Genomic DNA, 7,005 nt, shown 5'->3' with positions numbered 1-7,005 from the left:
ACAGACAAATACACTCAGTCACACACACAAACGCATGACCCACAGACAAGTAAACACACACACACGGAAACACACGCAAACACACTCATGCAAGCAGACACATACACACAGAAACAAACACATGTCGCACAGACAAATACACACACACAGATACAGACCCACAGACACATATACACAGAGAAACACACAGAAACAAACACACACACTCACAGAAACATAAAAACAAACGGACACACACAAACACACGCAAACATACACGTAAACACACACACGCAGAAAACGCACACAATTACACACACGTACACATACACAGGCATACACAAACATACATAATCATACACGTGATAACACACGCACAAATACACACAGAAACACACAAACAAAGACACACAAAAACAAACTCCCAAATAAGCACACAAAAACACAACACACAATCACACACACACACATAGAAATATATATAAAGACAAACAGACACACATTCAAAAACACACAGACAAACACAGAAACCCAAAATCAAATACAAACAGAGACATAAAAACACATACATAGATTCACACAGACAAACATACGCAAACACACACACACAAAATACACACACACAAACACACACAGAAAAGCACACAAACATAAATACACATACACACAACCAAACAAACAAACGTGCAAGCACACAGACACAACCACGCACATACCAGCAGACACGCGCACACACTCACACACACACAAACACACACACGCAAATACCCAATAACATCAATAAAATTGCATTTACAGAGCGCCTTTCACGTCGGCAGGACGTCCCAAAGCGCTGAACAGTCAGGTGTCGGGGCCTGAGCATGGGGGAGGGGTGTGGAGGGGTGGGGGAGGGGTGGGGAGGGGTGGGGGAGGGGTGGCGAGGAGTGGGGGAGGGGTGGCGAGGGGAGGAGTGAGGAGGGGTGGGGTAGGAGTGAGGGAAGGCAGAGAGGTGGGAGGGAGACCAAAGCCACGATCGAAGAGAAGGGTCTTGAGACCGACCTTGAAGGAGACAAGAGAGGAAGTGAGGGGAAGGGACCGTGGGATGGAGTCCCAGAGTGTGGGGCAGAGAGGCTGAAAGCCCAGACACCGATGGGAGGGCGGGTCGGGCGGGAGACATGGAGCAGCCCGGAGCCCACTGGCCGGAGGGAGCGGGCAGGTTGGTAGGGAGTCAGCAGGTCAGAGAGGGGAGGAGGGGGCGAGGCCATGGATGGCCTTAAAGGTGAGGACGACGATCTTGAACTCGATCCTCTGGGATACACACACACAATCGCGCACACTCACAGGAACACACACAAACACACACACAATCGCGCACACTCACAGGAACACACACACAAACACACACACAGTCGCACACACTCACAGGAACATACACAAACGCACACAACAACAACAACAACAAGATTACAGTTGTATATCGCCTTTCATGTCGGATGTCCCAAGGCTCTGACACACTCACTCACAAGCACGAAGTCACACAAATACACACACCAAACACACAAACAAACAAACACACAAAGACACACACACAAACAAACGTACACACAAGCAAACACAGTCGAACACTAATACACACAGAGACACAAAAAACCCCGCAGAAACACACACACACAGACAGGGACATTCATATAAACAAATCGAGATACATAGCATACGTATGTATAGATATACTCAAAAACACACTCACAAATACAGAAACAAAGACAAACACACACACAAACAATCGCTCACACACACATACACACACTTACGAAAGCACTCACAAAAGCACACAGACCCACACACACAGGCAAACGCACACATACACAGAGACACGCAAACACACACACAAAAAAGCAGATGCATTGACACACACACGAATACATACACAAACACACACATACACACACATATACACAAACGCATGCACTGACACACACACACACAGAGACATACATACACACAGTGTTGTCTTGGGTTAATGTTAAAGTGTGGTTCAAAAATCTAAAATAGAAGTACAAAGGCGGCAAAGCTCAGTGACTGAAGGCAGAACCCAAACCAATGGCAATATAAGGTCAGGACTTACAGGGACACAGAAAGTCTGTTCACACACACTGGAGGAAGAGACTGATCAGGAGAGAATCAACTGTGTTAAAGGGGGAATTGGAACATTTTATGAATAGGACCATATAAGGAGTTCTTTTTCTTAAAAAAAGAGAGCTTTGTCTGGAGTTATTCAGTTGTCCTTAAACAAAGGTGTGTTAGATATCTCTCGGGAACGGGAGCGGAGCAGTGCGAGACACGACCAGGGCTGTGACAGGAATCCGCTCGGTACCACTTTGTGTCTTGTGTATTACTTTATTGTTTCATTTACTTGTGCATTTCCTGCTGTTTTGACCTGAATATAGTGACTGAACTCAACCAGTAGGTAAACTGGAATCGGGTCATTTTAAAATTGTTGGAGAGAGTTGCAAATTATTATAACAGTCACACACACACACACACAGACACAGAGACACACACACAGACACATACACAGAAAGACACACACACCCACACACACACATTAACACATGTTGAGAGTTTGATGTAAACGATGGTTTGTGGCTTCACACTGTCACACCGATTCCTGTCACAATATTCAGCCGCACTGATCAGACAGTCACAATAAACACATTGAGATATTGGAGTCATTCAGACTCTGGAGACACAGTGCGTTACTTACCGCAGTCTCTGTATTTTACACTCAGGGTTCCTCAGAGCCTCACACAGTCGCTTCACTCCACAATCTCCCAGATTATTATTATTCAGGTTCAGCTCTGTCAGTGAGTGGTTTGTGCTGAGAGCGGAGGTCAGATCCTCGGTACAATCCGCTGTCAGATTGTTACTGTCCAACCTGGAGATCAGAGACACAGAGACATAACAGGGATCAGAGTAAACACAGTGTGTAACCCACTGTCACTTACAGTTTGTTTGATGCCGGACAGGTTGTAGGGGAGTGCACACACACACACACACCAGGATACACACCAACACAGACACGCAGCCACAGACACATTCCTACTCACACACACATAAAAACACATGACCCACATACAGATACATACAAACAGACACAAACACCCAAACACACACAGATGTGCACACATAGACACACACACACACTGAAATACACGCATACATATAGAAACACACATACACACACATGCACATAAATAAATGCACACACACACACAAACGCACCGACGCAAACACATACGTCCGAAAACACACACAGAAACACACAAAAGAGCACAGACACACGAATGCACACAATCCCCCACACTCAGAGAGACACACACAAACATATACTCACACAGACACGCACGCAAACGCACACACAAACACATGCAAAAGCACACACGTAAACACACATCAACACAGAAGTAAACACAAGCTAACATACATACACAAACTTACACACAAACACACACAGATACACACACACAGAAACACACAAACAAAGAAGAATACACACAAACAAACTCACAAACACGCACACACATGTACACACCACAAACACAGTACACAAACACAAACATACAAACATACACAAAAACAGAAATAAATACACAGAGACACACAAAATCACAAACACGCATACAAATGCACATACATAGATACACAAACAAACAAACACATATGCAAATATACACAAAGTCAAACAAGAAACCCACCAACGAGCACTGAAACACATGTACCCAACATCGCACCTCCGCGTACACACACGCGCACAAACAATCACACGCACACACACAAACATACACAAAATCACACACACACACATAAATGCAGATACGCACACAAGTACATGTCCCACAGCCAAATACACGCACAGACACGCAAACAAACACACATAGACACACACAGAAACACACACACACACACATCAGTACACATACACACGCAAACAAACACATGATCCACAGACAAATATTAACACACACACACAAACACACTCACGCAACCACACACGCGCAAAAACTGTGTCTCGCACCCTGACCTGGGAGTGTAGTGACTGTGTGTCACTGTGTCTGTAACCCTGACCTGGGAGTGTAGTGACTGTGTGTTACTGTGTCTCTCACCCTGACCTGGGAGTGTAGTGACTGTGTGTTACTGTGTCTCTCACCCTGACCTGGGAGTGCAGTGACTGTGTGTTACTGTGTCTCTCACCCTGACCTGGGAGTGTAGTGACTGTGTGTTACTGTGTCTCTCAGCCTGACCTGGGAGTGTAGTGACTGTGTGTTACTGTGTCTCTCACCCTGACCTGGGAGTGTAGTGACTGTGTGTTGCTGTGTCTCTCACCCGGACCTGGGAGTGTAGTGACTGTGTGTCACTGTGTTTCTCACCCTGAACTGGGAGTGTAGTGACTGTGTGTTACTGTGCCTCTCACCCTGACCTGGGAGTGTAGTGACTGTGTGTTACTGTGTCTCTCACCCTGACCTGGGAGTGCAGTGACTGTGTGTTACTGTGTCTCTCACCCTGACCTGGGAGTGTAGTGACTGTGTGTTACTGTGTCTCTCACCCTGACCTGGGAGTGTAGTGACTGTGTGTTACTGTGTCTCTCACCATGACCTGGGATTGTAGTGACTGTGTGTCACTGTGTTTCTCACTCTGACCTGGGAGTGTAGTGACTTTGTGTTACTGTGTCTCTCACCCTGACCTGGAAGTGTAGTGACTGTGAGAAGCTGCAGGACCAACCGCCATTGATGAGGCGGAAAGGGAAATATTGGTCGGTAAGAGCTGTGTGAGTGGGACTGGTTGGGGTGAGAGCAGGGGAGTGGAAATATTTGGGGTAACAGCAGGGGGACTACTTGGGGTAAGAAGGGGAAAGTGGGATGAGTTGGGTACTGTCCCGCACCAGACACCGCGACCACATCACTCCCACCCTCGCTCCCCTCCACCGGCTCCCCATCCCCCAGAGGATCCAATTCAAGACCCTCATCCTCACCTACAAGGCCATTCACGGCCTCGCTCCCTCCTACCTCTCCGACCTACTATCCCCCTACTTACCTGCCCGTACCCTCCGTTCCTCTGGCTCCGGTCTGCTCTACATCCCCCGCCCCAACCGCCCGACCATCGGTGGCCTTCAGCCTCTCAGCTCCGAGGCTCTGGAACTCCATCCCCAGTGCCTTCGCCGCTTCCTCCCTTTCCTCCTTCAAGGCCGGTCTCAAGACCTTTCTCTTTGACCTTCAGCCTTCAGCTCCCCTCTCGACTCTCTCCCCCCTCCTCGCTCCCTCCCTTCCCTCCCCTCATCCTGACCATTTCCCCACTCCTCACTCCCTCCGTTCCCTCCCCTCACCCTGACCATTTCCCCCCAATGCTCGGGTCATGACCCAACTGTGCAGCGCCTTGGGACGTCCTCCCGACGTGAAAGGCGCTCTTTCAATGGAATCTTGTTGTTGTTATTGCTCTCTCTCACACACACACACTGACTGCTCTCACACACACACTGACTGCTCTCACACACACTGACTGCTCTCTCTCACACACACTGACTGCTCTCACACACACTGACTGCTCTCTCTCACACACACACACACTGACTGCTCTCACACACACTGACTGCTCTCACACACACACACTGACTGCTCTCACACACACTGACTGCTCTCTCTCACACACACTGACTGCTCTCACACACACACACTGACTGCTCTCACACACACACACTGACTGCTCTCACACACACACACACACACTGACCGCTCTCACACACACTGACTGCTCTCACACACACACATACTGACTGCTCTCTCACACACACTCTGACTGCTCTCACACACATACACACACACACTGACTGCTCTCTCTCAAACACACACACTGACCGCTTTCACACACACTGACTGCTCTCACACACACACACTGACTGCTCTCACACACACACTGACTGCTCTCACACACACACACACACACACACACTGACTGCTCTCACACACACACACTGACTGCTCTCACACACACACACACACACTCACTGACTGCTCTCACACACACTGACTGCTCTCTCATACACACACACACACACACTGACTGCTCTTTCTCACACACACACACACACTGACTGCTCTCACACACACACACACACACACTGACCGCTAACACACACATATTGACTGCTCTCACACACATACACACTGACTGCTCTCTCTCACACACACATACACACATACTGACTGCTCTCTCTCACACACACACACAGTCTGCTTTTTCTCACACACACACTGATTGCTCTCTCACACACACACACTGACTGCTCTCTCACACACACACACACACACACAGACATTGACTGCTCTCTCTCACACACACACACTGACTGCTCTCTGTCACACACACACACACTGACTGCTCTCCCAAACACACACTTACTGCTCTCTCACACACACTGACTGCTCTCACACACACACACACTGACTGCTCTCTCTCACACACACACACACACTGACTGCTCTCCCACACACACACCGATTGCTCTCACACACACACAAACACTGACTGCTCTCACACTCACACACACACTGACTGCTCTCACACACTGACTGCTCCCAAACACACACACTGATTGCTCTCACACACACACACTGACTGCTCTCACACACACACTGACTGCCTCTCTCACACACACACTGACTGCTCTCACACACACTGACTGCTCTCTCACACACACACACACTGACTGCTCTCACACACACTGACTGCTCTCTCTCACACACACACACACTGACTGCTCTCACACACACTGACTGCTCTCTCACACACACACACTGACTGCTCTCACACACACACTGACTGCTCTCTCTCACACACACTGACTGCTCTCACACACACACACTGACTGCTCTCACACACACACACTGACTGCTCTCACACACACACACACACACACTGACTGCTCTCACACATACTGACTGCTCTCACACACACACATACTGACTGCTCTCTCACACACACTCTGACTGCTCT

Source organism: Callorhinchus milii, unplaced genomic scaffold (genome assembly GCF_018977255.1).
Source record: "Callorhinchus milii isolate IMCB2004 unplaced genomic scaffold, IMCB_Cmil_1.0 Scaffold697, whole genome shotgun sequence".
Lineage (NCBI taxonomy): Eukaryota > Metazoa > Chordata > Chondrichthyes > Chimaeriformes > Callorhinchidae > Callorhinchus > Callorhinchus milii.
Note: the sequence above shows the minus strand (reverse complement) of the source record.